Source organism: Pinus tabuliformis, chromosome 1_1 (genome assembly GCF_031772625.1).
Source record: "Pinus tabuliformis cultivar Carrire ecotype Pingquan chromosome 1_1, CPIR1, whole genome shotgun sequence".
Lineage (NCBI taxonomy): Eukaryota > Viridiplantae > Streptophyta > Pinopsida > Pinales > Pinaceae > Pinus > Pinus tabuliformis.
The window spans coordinates 838,306,300-838,319,851 of NC_142297.1; the positions used below are offsets into that span (position 1 = coordinate 838,306,300).

At 33.5% G+C, this 13,552-nt stretch overlaps 1 protein-coding gene across 6 annotated transcripts in view; it reads right to left on the minus strand.

The window, feature by feature from the left end:
• Window positions 1–11,252: 11,252 nt before the first annotated feature.
• The window catches only part of LOC149216751 (uncharacterized), a 261,615-nt gene continuing 259,315 nt past the window's right edge, over window positions 11,253–13,552 (minus strand). For 4 of the 6 annotated variants that reach the window (XR_016251140.1, XR_016251137.1, XR_016251138.1 and 1 more), the window contains 3 exons: window positions 12,142–12,308; window positions 11,498–11,602; window positions 11,253–11,378 (listed from right to left, as the gene is read on the minus strand). The gene's annotated coding sequence lies outside the window, so the exon portion shown is untranslated. The remainder of the gene's footprint in view (window positions 11,379–11,497; window positions 11,603–12,141; window positions 12,309–13,552) is intronic. The other 2 variants (XR_016251141.1, XR_016251142.1) reach the window with 1 other exon arrangement.

Consider the following 13,552-nt stretch of genomic DNA (forward strand, 5'->3'; position numbering starts at 1 on the left):
CATTGCTGCGTTGTCACCAAGAAAACACTGCTGCAGATTCGAATTCCACCAGCAACCAACTCAACCGCCTCGGATCTAAGATTCGTGAGAACACAATATTTCTCGTACAGAGATTGACTGTATGGGCATTCACCGGATATCTCACCTTCCAAAGGAAGGATGAATCCAGAGGCTACCTGGCCCGATTACAGACTCTGCCTGAAGAAATAGAATGTAAACACTTCCTGAATAGTAGATCTGATGATCAACACCTCTGATACCATGTAGAAACTTTTTCTACAAATCATCTAACTCCGATACCATGTAGAAATTTTGAATAATTTAACACATATTCAACAGAGATTATCCTGATCATGTACTATTGCGGAATACATACACAATACATAAGCTCCTCTACGTTGATCATCAATATAGCAGCATCAATAACAATAAAACATCAAGAGCATTCACACATTAACACAGTATGTAACCCGGGGAAAGCATCTCGCTAAAAACCCCAACTATCTGTATATTAATGATTGAGACCATGTAACATTACAAAGTACAATGCTTATCACAAGCAATCCAGTACCAGCTCCACCTGTTACACACAATACAGCTCAGATCTGATCTCCAAATCTATTCCACTGCTTGCCTGCCTCCACTGCTCAGTACCTGCTCAAGAACTGATGAGAATGGCTTACCAAACTCGTATTTCACCTCAAAATAATCACTCACACTTTGTTGGACGTGAGCAAAGGTTACAATACTGGGCAAATACGTGAGCAAACTCATTGGCATACTCAATCCCTTGATTGTGCAAGATCTAGTGCACAACTATAGTCACAACTAATAGCAATCTGATTCTCTACCACCTGTCCCTGTTGAACTGAACATGCACTGACATGCAACTGAGTTAACTGATGTATTCATTAGTTGCATCATGAGTTAATAATTAGTTTAACAACTCATCATTAGTCTATTTGCAGTTAGACTAATTACAACTAGTTTAACTAAGTCAAACTGAACACAACTCTATCAACTCCACAATCAACTCCACCAAACTCAACTGATTGAGTTCTAACTGAAGTCATGCATGCAACAACTCCACTGACTCATAAGAAAAGCGTATTTCCTTCTGACAGCTGCATGTGCCACCTCTGTAGCTCAAACTGAAGTGCTCCAAGAGAATAAGATCAAGTTTATAGTCCAAATATTATTATGAGACAATAATATTTGACTTTTCTATTTTTGACAGCTAGTCTAAAAATAGACTTTGATCACCCACACTGTGATCACTCACACTGTGATCACTCACACTTTGATCAAAAATAGAAATCCATCTATTTTTTCCCAACTTGACCAATCATCCATAAACAGCAACCTGCAATCCATAAACATGATCCATATGTCTAAAAATAGACATAGTCTAAAAATAGACTTGCGCCAAAAATAGCCTGCGGGCCCACTTAGTGAAGGCGACTCTTTTCACTAAGCTCCATCATCTTGTTGCAATCTCAACATCATGATATAGGGAATCATTGTCTTATTAAATGAAGAGCAGTTCGGTCTATCACTTCATATCTTGAAGGAAATGATGGATGCATAACTTCCATTTTGCATCCCTTTGGGTAGACTATTTGATATGTTGAAAGGAGGTCTTTTCCAGTTGCAAGTGGCTCAGTACCAAGAAGGTATGAAGTATTTGAAGTGGAAAGAGAATTATAATTTTTTAAGAACATGTCAGGATACCATGGTCAATAATCTCCATCAATGAGGGAAACTTGGGAATGTTATAGACAACTATGTATTAATGATAGTCTTAGTGGTTCAAATTTAGGGGAATATAAGAATGTTTGGTTCAAGATGAACCGTAGGCTTTGCTATTAAGGGTTACATAGAGAAAACACAAGTTCTAGCATTTACAAAAGAGAAAGATAAGAACGTTTGATCAAAATACCCAATTTAAGTAGCGATAAAAACTTGTTGGAAGTACTTGATCCTCTTCAAAAACAAAATGCCTCGATTAAGCTCTGCTTGAGACATTGCAATTGATTAATCTATGGGATGTTGCAATTGTAAGAGACTAAATAAGTGTTTTGATGATGCATGGGTGGACTTGATTGCATCATGAAAACGGTCCAAAGCACAATTTTCAGAAATGGAGGATTGGGAACTAAATCTGAACCATTTTCTTTGCCTCATCCCATCAATAAATTGGAAACTGACGACTTTGTTGGAGAGGGATGATTTACAATGCGGAAAACAAGAAGTAAGGCTAAAATTTATAGCTCTGAAACATCTTTCATTCATGCAAAAGGACACTAGTTTTGGAATTATTCCAATAGCAATGTAGTTCAATAGAAAAGTAGCTTATTGCATGGTCAAAAGTTGGGAAGGATAAAGTATGAAAAAATTTAGAATATGATAGGTGTTCGGGTCCCCTTATAGTCTAGTGAAAACATTAGATGATTTAAACAAGAAAGCAGTCTTGTAAGAGGGAGCGCTAGTTTTGAAGATTCTAACAAAGGGTGAGAAAGGGAAAACTATGGAAGAGGTCACAAGAAGCGCCCACAACAACTATCAAAGTTCTAAAAAGTGAATATAACATTATCAAAAAATTCAAGGAAGTATCCTGAAGAGAAGTCATATTTGATCTTTTTCATAGGCTAAGGAGCAAAGGAAAGACTCATAGGAATGAAAATAAATCTTCTTACACATCAAAAAATCTAAATTGATCAATACAGACTACGAGTTGTTCATGATTTTTTTGGGACAAGAGACTTGTTACCATTTTTGTCACAATGAATTTCCTGGAAAGAGATGGACATGAAATAACAAGAACCATGGATAGAGAAGAGAGGGAAAATTGACTATTTTAAAAACTTGAAGAAACTTTAAAAAAACAAAAGTGGAGCAATCAACCAATCATCTATCAAAATATTTGTTGAGGATCTGAGGAAAGAAAAAAGAAATCAATTGAACAGTCCTTGGGAGATATCCATGTAGAGGAAGAAGATATGCATAGGTTGTTAGCCTGTCTTTGGATAATTGAAGATCTAATGAAGGGAAGAAAAATAAAAGAAAGTGAGGACCAATTCATAATTGGTTTGGATGGTCCAAAAGAGCATATGGAAATTCCAAAAAGATGTCAAAGAAAAATTAAGAACATATGAAATTCTTGTATCTTAGACAAAAGAATATGAGGATGTTGATGAAATTCCAAATTTGGTTTCAATCATCGATAATGATGTTAAAATGAGTTGATCCTATAGTAAGTGAAGATACATTGTTGCATAAAAGACCAAAAACTATCATGGAAGAAGATGCAAAAAACAATTGTTCAACATTTTTCATATATATTACTTGGAAATCCATAGTATGGTTTAAATGAGCAAAAGCACAAAGAAAATCCCTTGATGAAATTGGAGCAGAATATGTCAAGAGAAAATGTTGATCCATTGAAGAAAATGGGACAAAATGTGTCATGAGAAAATAAAAGAATTAAGTGGATTGCATGTTAACCCTAGGTTTAGACGTCTATGCCAAGAATGGGTTGAAGTAGATCCATTGAAGAGAAGAGTTAAGAAGGCAAAGGAAGCGAAAAATCTTGATGGGGTGGTAGATTACGCTAAAATCCTTTGATGGGATGGTGGAGTATGCCAAAATCTTGATGCGATGGTAGAGTTAGTGCTCAACTCCTTAAGTGCTTAGATGGAGAAGAATTCAAATCTGAAAATATAAAAGATAGGATATCACTTTATCTTTTTTCCAACAGTCAAGAAAGTAAATATCACTAAATGTAAGTACACAGCGTGGCTATGAACATGTATGAAAACACAACTAGGCATCACATGGTTACTATAAAAATGTAGCATTGGCAAAATCCTAAAGAACATGCTTTCACTATATATTAAAATTTATATAGCAAATGTTATATAATTTTAGAAATTTTGTTTCTACCAAATGATTAGTGAGGATGTCTTAGCTGAGGATAGAAGGCAAGATTATTGGAAAATTGTCAGAGAGCTTGGAAACCTCAGATAAATTTAATCTATTAAATCCCTGCTTCCACAACATCGAGGGACCGATTAAACAGGAATTTATATGCATTTAGTTTATCTAATTGATAAATAAAACCTATATTAATTTTGTAGCACTCTTTCAATATTACGAGCAATGCTTTTAGCTAAGTAATTGAATTAATAATAAATTCGAATATCAGAGACTCTTATTAGTTTTCAACTAAAATAATGTTAAAATAGTAAGAGGAGGTCTGCCTTAGCAATGTTGGGAGAAAGGGAGAGGCATGCCTCGGCAATGTTAAGATAATTGAAATTGAGATGGTTTTGTACCTCCACTCTGAATAAAGAAATCCAGTGATAACGGCATCAGTGTCCTACAACCCAAATTTCTAGAATTCCATGTCTTATAACCTATAATCTACAGCTTAAGTAAAAAGGAAAAAAAACCCTTAAAAATCCATGTCTCACTTTATAAATTACCATCTATGGTAAACGGGAAAAAATCCTTGTCCCACTTGACAAGAAAAATGAAAAAATCATCATAGCCAAAGATTGGAATGCTAATATTTGGGGATTCAAAGTAAGTATTGAAAAATCATATGAACATAAATTTATAATCCCTAAGGCATTGAAATATTTCACATGATTAGTTGGCTTCTTCAATCACTAGTGAATTTTCACACCACATTTTAGCTTCACTCAAAATTTCAATTTCGACATAATACCATACTCGTGAATTGTCAATGTTTAGATAATGAAAAGTTAAATAAGATGCAGACATAAAGGGTATTTCATTTTCACACTTGAACCATTCGATCCAACCTTACATAAAACAGTGTATATTTTGAACTTTAAAGAAAAGAAAAAAAAGAATTCACCAAGAAATATTACTAGTGACCACTGCAATTTCCTAATCCATGATTTAGAATATTTCAGTTGCTTCTTCATCCCAGGCGTGAAGGCCAAAAAGTCTAAGATGAATCAAAGAACATGGCTGGCACGAGGTCAACGAAAATCAATAAGCCTTGTCCTTCTTGGACTTCACCACAACGTCAGGGCACTGTATCAAATAGTTCTACTATGCAAAGAGAATCATCAAACAATTTTACTATGCAAGGAGAATTAATTCCATCGCAGAAAAAAGGAGCTATGCCTATATGAATACCACCAAAATGAATATAGCTATATTTATGCATATTCTACCAACATTTTTAGTCCCTCAGTAGTAAAGAGATTCGATGAAATTATCTAAGTACTTGGCCCCATATTAAAATCCAACTTTTGTTTCTTTCTGCGGAATTTTCTTCCTCAAAACCACACCCATAGATTTATTATATATTTCTTCACTGGCGAGTTTCGGAGGATTCCAAAACATGGGATTACTTATTTCTGGTATTTGAGAGTCAATAAATCTAGTGCTAACTTCGTCAACCCAACCTTTTTTTCAGAAGAAAAAAGCAGTATTTTCATTCATATGGATATATGAATGAAAACATCTAAGCCAAATTTGTAGTGCGAGGATCATCTACAATGTAGTTCCAAACCTATCAGTCAGGTTGCCCAGTGTCCTATCCGCACCAAACCTGGAGCATCCGCATCAAAACAAAATGATAGAGGAAGTGTGGAATAGAAGCGACATATATGCAATGTACAACAGCATAAAAACAAATAGATCATCCAGGTATTTTCATAGTTCCAGCATCATGCCAGGTTCCCTCCATATACTCCTGAATGCCCAGTTTGGATCATATGAATGTTGACATGGAGACCGTCCATAAGCTCCTGAATGCCTAGTTTGGATAATCTGTCCGCCTCCATGTTAAATTTTCTGCTGCATGGAGGATAGAGTTGGGGGCGCGATATAGTCTTGATCTGCCCGCCCAACCTTTATCAACAAGAGAAATAGTACGAGTAATTCTTGCAAGTGCCATTGTGACTAAAGTAAAGAATGCTTAACAACTAGAAATGCATTACAGAGCTCTGATACCACTTATCGGTTTTGTTGTAATGATAGTGGACAATAGTGGACAAAATGCGATAAAAACAGCGTTTGAAGGCATCGATCAGTGAACAATAACATTTTTGAACTTTCGTCTGTTATTAATTACAAAAAAAAAAACTAAGTAGAATCTTGCAGATTCTCTTATAGACTGATTGACAACGATGAATTAATTGAAAAGTATTAAAGATGAATTTCCTCTAAAACCATTGGTAGACAAAAATCGGTGCTAGAAGAATTCTACAACATATTTCTAGAAATCATACCCATTTGCAGTCTAATTGTCAACCACGATTGTTTGATCACTTTAATAATTAGATCAGAGAAATGGAAAGAAGATGTGCTTTTATCTGTAAATCTCTTATTAACATCAAGGTCATGTTCTAAAGGTGTATTTGATATTGAATGATTAAGTATATGGTCATAATCCATCGAATGATTTCTACGCCAACTGAATTAGAAATGACATCGCTATAGAAACAAAGTATACTGATTTGAGTGGAGTCGAATGCCAAGTATCACACCAAAAAAGGATTGGGTACTAAGTTGGCCTATAAATCCACTAGCACATCATGGAAAAGTTAAAATGTTAGCAAGTTAGCGAAGTAACCTGGACCACCCAAAATGTATGTAAGAGGAAGCTTACCCATTTGTAAAATCAAGATTTGCAACCTGCCCTGGTGTTTGCACATTCTGCTCAAGATGATTATTTAAATTCTGAACAATTTCTCAAAGACATGGAAGCACATAAAATTGATGTGATGGATTTATATTGTGACCGGTTAAAATAGGTTTTATACAAAAATAATTGAGCACACAATATCAGATAGGATTCTCTACAGAACACTCAATTATTTATTTGATTAAATTAGATTTTTATAGACAGTGTTGAATTTGGATTTGAAATCCGAGGAAGATCTTTTAGCTTATATATAAAAGATCGGTAAGTGTGAGCCTAGAGTGCTATTATTTGCGCTTTTTAGAGCTCTGCAATTGTCTAGTTTTTCATATTAATATTTAAGTCTATTAGGCCATTTAGTCAGGTTGTTCTTTCAAAAGGCTTTGATCGTGTAAGGACCATAATGTAAGTCTCTTGGAAGAGACGTTTTGTGGCAATGATCTGCTAGGAAGAGACATTTTGTAGCAATCATTTGCTAGAAAGAAGTTTTCAATTTTTCATTTGCTATCAATTTCTGAAACTTGTAAGTTTTTGAAGACTTTTTCATCTATCTAATAAATTGTATATTAGGGTTTAATCCATGAGGGGTAGACCAATTGGTTTTTGTGGGGTTTAGTCCTAACCAGGTTATAGGTTCAAATCTTATGGGGCAGGTTTGAGAATGGGAGCCGCCTTTGGGAGAATTAAATTATCACAACTCAAGCAAGCTTCGCATAATCCTTGTGATAGCATTCCACTGAAGGGAAGATAATTTTCCCATCTAACATTGAGATGGACCCTGGAAATGCTACTGCAACTAAATAAATAAATTACAAAAATTAGAATATATCAAATATTAATCACATTTTGATATCCTAGAAAATCACATAGAATATATCCAATGAATAGGCAAATGAAAGTCAAAATATTATTCACCCATTTGGATGATGTCTATGAAGATAAAAGAAAACAGTGGGAAGATAAAAGAGAATGGACCAATGAAAGGGTCAATCCGTTACTTAAAGTATTATAATATATTTGACTGTTTAGATATTGCTTTGGAAGTTTGTACTAATCTTAAGTTTCTTGATTTAGTTGATATTCGAGTAAGTACTTTGGTGATTTATTTGATATTCTAGTAATTCTTTTGGTTTACCATCTTTAAAAAAATAATTTTGATTGACAATTTGAAAGAAGGATTTGAATTAAAAATTAATTGAAAATTTGAATAAAGATTTGACTGCACATATTTTTAGACAATTGCAAAAACATTGATTGAATCACATAATCTCAATGCCCAACATGCTCTTTCCATTTGCAAATTGGAAAATAAAATATGGATTGTGCAAAAAGAAACATCTGCCTGTGATAGCTCAAACATATATGAAAGCAAATAATATATGAAAAATGCATGTACGTGCGCTCAAATATATACAAAATCAAATAATATATGAAAAATACAAAGTATGTGGGAAACAATGCTGATTGGAAAAGCATATTAAAGTTCCTAATTCATTCAACCAAATGTATGAAAAACATTAAAGACACTGAAGACAAACATAAACATCCCAAAAACTCATCAATTAGTAGGAAACAATGAATTAATTGGAAATTATAAAAAGATGGCTAAAAAAAATTCTACAGAAATGGTAAACGATGAACTAATTGGAAATTATGAAAAGATGGCTAAAAGAATTTTCTCAGAAATCGCTAGAAAAAAATACACGTGGGAAACAATGCTGATTGGAAAAGCATGTGAATTTCCTAATCCATTCAATCAAATGTATGAAAAACATTTAGACACTAAAGGCATAAACATAAACATCTCAAAAGCTCATAAGTTAGTGGAAAACGATGAATTAATTGGAAATTATGAAAAGATGGCTAAAATTTTTTCCTTGGAAATGGGAAACGATGAATTAATTGGAAATTATGAAAAGGTGGCTAAAAAATTTTCCTCAAAAATGGGAAACGATGAATTAATTGAAAATGATGAAAAGATGGCTACAAGAATTTCCTTGGAAATTGCAACACTTACCTATTATTCTCACTTGTAATTTGTTTATTAATCAAGAATCATAGATCACCTTAGAAATCCGATCAGGAAAATGAAATGGAAAAACGTAAGATAGATATGATGGATTTTTGTAGTGTTTCTGATTGAAGTTAAATTGTACAAATACATAGAGTAGATACCATAAAATAAGATTCTCAATTATCTTTTCATAGAAAGATTATTAAAAATAGTTTACAATCCAAAAAAAAAACTCGTAAAGCTTACAAATACTTGCAAATTCTACTTTGTAATACATCCTTTCTCGAGTGTGGGCATAGAGTGTTATTTGTTTGTGTTTCTTAGATATCTAAGAAAGTTTGTTTTTTTGTTGATATCGAAACAACCTATTAAGCCGCCAATCTAGGCATTGTTATTCCAAAAGACCTTAATCATCAAAGGTCAATATTGTGAAGCCCCCTCGGTGTAGAAGAATCGTTGAGCCTTTTGTTCTCTAGTATCTACATCTGATCTTTCTCCTTTCTCCACATATTCAAGAGAGTTTGAGAAAAAGAGGCACCATCAAGAGAATTGACACGTCTAGAAAGATCCAGAGATAAGGAACTCGCATGCTCCGCACTAAGTATTAGAGAAATGTTTATTTCTAAATGTAATAAGGAACTCGCATGCTCCGCACCAAGTATTAGAGAAATGTTTATTTCTAAATGTAATAAAAATGATATAAACACCTCAAAATGACATAGCTTGTGTTCCACCATCAAGCCCATATCCTCAAAATGACATAGCTTGTGTTCCACCATCAAGCCCATATCGTTGAATTAGTAAGTTTTTGAATTTTAATATTTGTTTATATTTATAATATTTAACAATTCGCTTGAAACCAAATGTAACTGATTACTTAATTATTATTTATACTTTTAAATATTTAAAGAAAATGTACAATTTCACAAAATTAAATTTAATATTCAAAAAGAAAAAACTGTTTCACAGAATCAAATTTAATACTCGATAAAAAGTATGAAAAATTGGTCCACTCGATGTGATGAAATAGTAAAATGAAAAAGTATTAATACCAAAGTCACCAAGTGAAAAGTATTGGTTTGTGCTAGCAGGAAGGACTAACAAGGGGTGTTATGTTTTGTGACCATACCAAAGAATCGAACTGCTGACTTTGACCACTCAGTGCACTCTAAAAAAGTAGAGTCTCCCAGACTCGCAAGTTCTTCTAAGCACATCCAAGCTTGCAAATTGTACTCTCAACATATCTCAATGATTTAAAAATCTTTTGTATATTTCCTCAAACATAAAGAATATTCTGGTCTTAAAATTCTTGACTCTTAAATACCAAAACTTTGAAATTGATCAAAAGAGTTCTTTTACAGATTCACAAAATGGGAGACTCGAAAGACATGGAATATGAAAACTCTTATATACCAAAACTTTGAAATTGATCAAAAGAAGTCTTTTACAGATTCACAAGATGGGAGACTTAGAAGACATGGAATATGGAAAAGTTAGAAGGCATAGAAAAGTAACTTTCTATCCAATTCGTAGACACTAGGATGCAACATTACATCAAATTCTATGGGTATTTGATTAATAATATTATACAAATTAATATATGAATGCTTGAAACAAGCATTAAAACTAGCATTTTAATCGACAGATTCAAGTCATCAAGAAAAACCATACATTTTCGAGAACTTTCTTCCCTTTCAAACCACCAAATTGCTTGGATCCCCTGATGTCTTCGACCACCAAATACCTTTCATCCCTTGAAACTTCCATGCTATTAATAGATATAGTTGATTCAGTCACAACAATTACGGGAGAGATCATCTGACACAAGATAATATATTATTTTTTTGAATTGAACATATTAGAAACCACGACTGTAATAACCCATGATAGAGAGTCCCACGATATCTGCAAGGTCTCCCAGCCTTCACTTGGAAAAGACAGGAAAAAAAACATATATCAAGAAATAGATGTATAGTATTTGAGAAAGATGATTGTATTTTCTCTTCCATCGCCTTAAAATAAGCTTTTTTGTCCTCTTAACAGGTTATGATTCTTGCAATTCGAGTTATTGAACTATTAACACCAGTTTTGGAGCTTCATCACATACCTAGTAGATGAGTTTTGAACTCCTGGCACATCGTTTTTGAATTCCACCACATATCTATGGTAGCTCTTGTTGTTTGTTGGAATTCATTTGGATCCCTTTGTCCTATGTCCCATCTTACATTTCTTTCTTTTGAAAGAAGCAAGACTTATTTATATGAGAAGCAGTTTATTTCATATACATTTGTTTTCATTCTGCACGGTGCCTAGGCACATTTGTGTCACCAGTACTAAGAAGCAACTCCACCTTCTTTTGTATTTTTATATCTTTTGGCAAGATGTTAGAATCATCTTGGCACAAAACATATTAGCAATGTAATTATACGTAGACATCTTTTGCAACTTTGTTATATGGAGTACAATAAATATGCTCCAAAACTTCAATCACAAAATATTTACATCCTTGGATGTTAATTTATGAAATGACAGCATCTGCAACAATAGTCTTACCCATTACTCCAGGAGTAAATAAAATCACTGCCACAGTATTATTTCACTTTCCCATTCCAAAAGATGAATACCTTCTTTCACTGATTCCTCAGTTCCAACTACCTTCTTTCACTGACTCCTCAGTTCCAACTGTTTCAAGTTTCAACAATATCAAAAACCACATTGATTAGTGATTTTATTTATAAAAATAATTTATATTAAATAAAATTAAAAACAATTAATTTCACAATATATGATAATATATTTACCTGCGTGTTCAGGATATACTCTCAAAATGGGTAGTAATTTGTTCGTACAAATAATCTTGTCCAACTTTACTCAATTTGTGCTTGCTTATTGCAGTCGATAAAAACCTAAAATTAATGAAATTTTATTAGAACGTTCATCTTCACATGTTAGATATTCCATAACAAAGAACCTTCAAACACATGAGGGAACTGTCATTATGAGTTTGTGGATTAACCAAGTTAGGAGAGGAAAAGATGAAACATTTTATGATCTTATTTTTATTATAATTAATCTTAAAACATCATTAAAAACCAAAAACAGATTATAAATTTGTAATTGTCTATAATTATAACGAACAGTCATAAAGCCAAAATTTCACTGTTTTACCTTATAGTCACAAGTCTCAGCAATGTTTATAATTCTACCACTTCTTCTAAACAATTCATACACAAGTCTCAGCAATGTTTATAATTCTACCACTTCTTCCACCACTTCTTCTAAACAATCCATACAAGCTGCTGCCATCTGGTATTTGGGTGCACCTCTATATCATACACATCATTTAAGTACATTTTTATTTGGGTGCACCTCTATATCATACACATCATTAAAGTACATTTTTCTTTGCAAGTAAGAATAAAAATAGAGTGTTCTGTAGTACCACCTGGAAAATTTGGAAGAGTCAATTTGAGTGGAACACATTATAAAAGCTTCCAATGTCAATGGCGTGGCTTCTTTAAGCTGCCGGAGAAAATATTCTGCTAGACCATTCATTTCCATTCATTGAAACAGCTTCGAATCTTTCCAAAATGTCTGGAATCACAAGAAGCCCTGCAGATCATATGGACAAATTCACAACGCTATCAGAAAAAACTGAAATGTAACACGTTTAATTGATTAAGAAATTAAGACTTGGGCGGCTTTTTAATGTGAGGATTTTTCCTAAGAAAAGAGGGAATATATTCTATTTCGCCTGGCCAAACAAATTAACAATATATCAATGCTTTTTCACAGTTTTCTCCACAGTGGATTGAAGTTGAAAAAAAAAACCATCAGTACAGTATGTTCGGGAAAATTCATTGTCATTGGAATTAGATGAAGGAAAAAATTCAGAGAAGGCCTAGATTCGTAGATCCAAACAATTTTTCAAGGGGTTTTTTGTCATTCTAAAGTCCCTGAAAATACCTAGAGCCTGTCCCCAGAAAAGCTCATTGTCCCCAGAATCCAATTAAGTAAAGATAATTCACGGATAGCGTAGATTCAAGCCGTTTCAGGAAATTGTAAGGTTCTAAATCATTTCAAAAGCCTCGGAAACCAGCAGAGCATGGAGGAACTATGCCGTAGGAACTCTGACAAGTGAACCCATACCAGGCATCTCAAATTTCTATCCCAGGTTTTGCCTTGAGCTTGACCAGAAAATAGGTGGTTTTGAATCGTTTTTATCATACACAGAACTGGCATATTATATTCAAAACAACCTAGAAAATTTCATTGTGGCCGGAACCTGGAGAAATAAAAAAATTCACAAAAGCCATACATATAGACCATTCGAACATTTTTCAAGATACTGGGTCGTTTCAGAAACCAAAAACCCTGGAAAACTCTGGCACTTGGAGAATTAAGCCCTTCGAACTCTGAAATGTAGATCTATACAGTGATTACTAAGATATTGGAAATTTTCATTGTGACCATAACCTGGTGAAGTAAAAAAATTCACAGAAGCCATACATTTATGCATTTGAGGATTTTTCTACATTACAGTGATCAACCCAACTAAAATTAAAGCTGGGCAATTACCACAATAGCCCTAATGAATTATAAACAAAACGGAAAAAGATATTATAAAATTCACAGAAGCCATACATCTATGCATTCGAGGCTTTTTCAACATTACATTGATCAACCCAACTAAAATTAAAGCTGGGCAATTACCACAATAGCCCCATTGAATTATAAACAAAACGGAAAAAGATATTATAAAGCCACGTATACAGACTAGACTATAGTACAAATAAAGAAAACTGTCACATATTATGAACCAAAATGCATCCAACAATGCTAACAAAAAAGCCGAA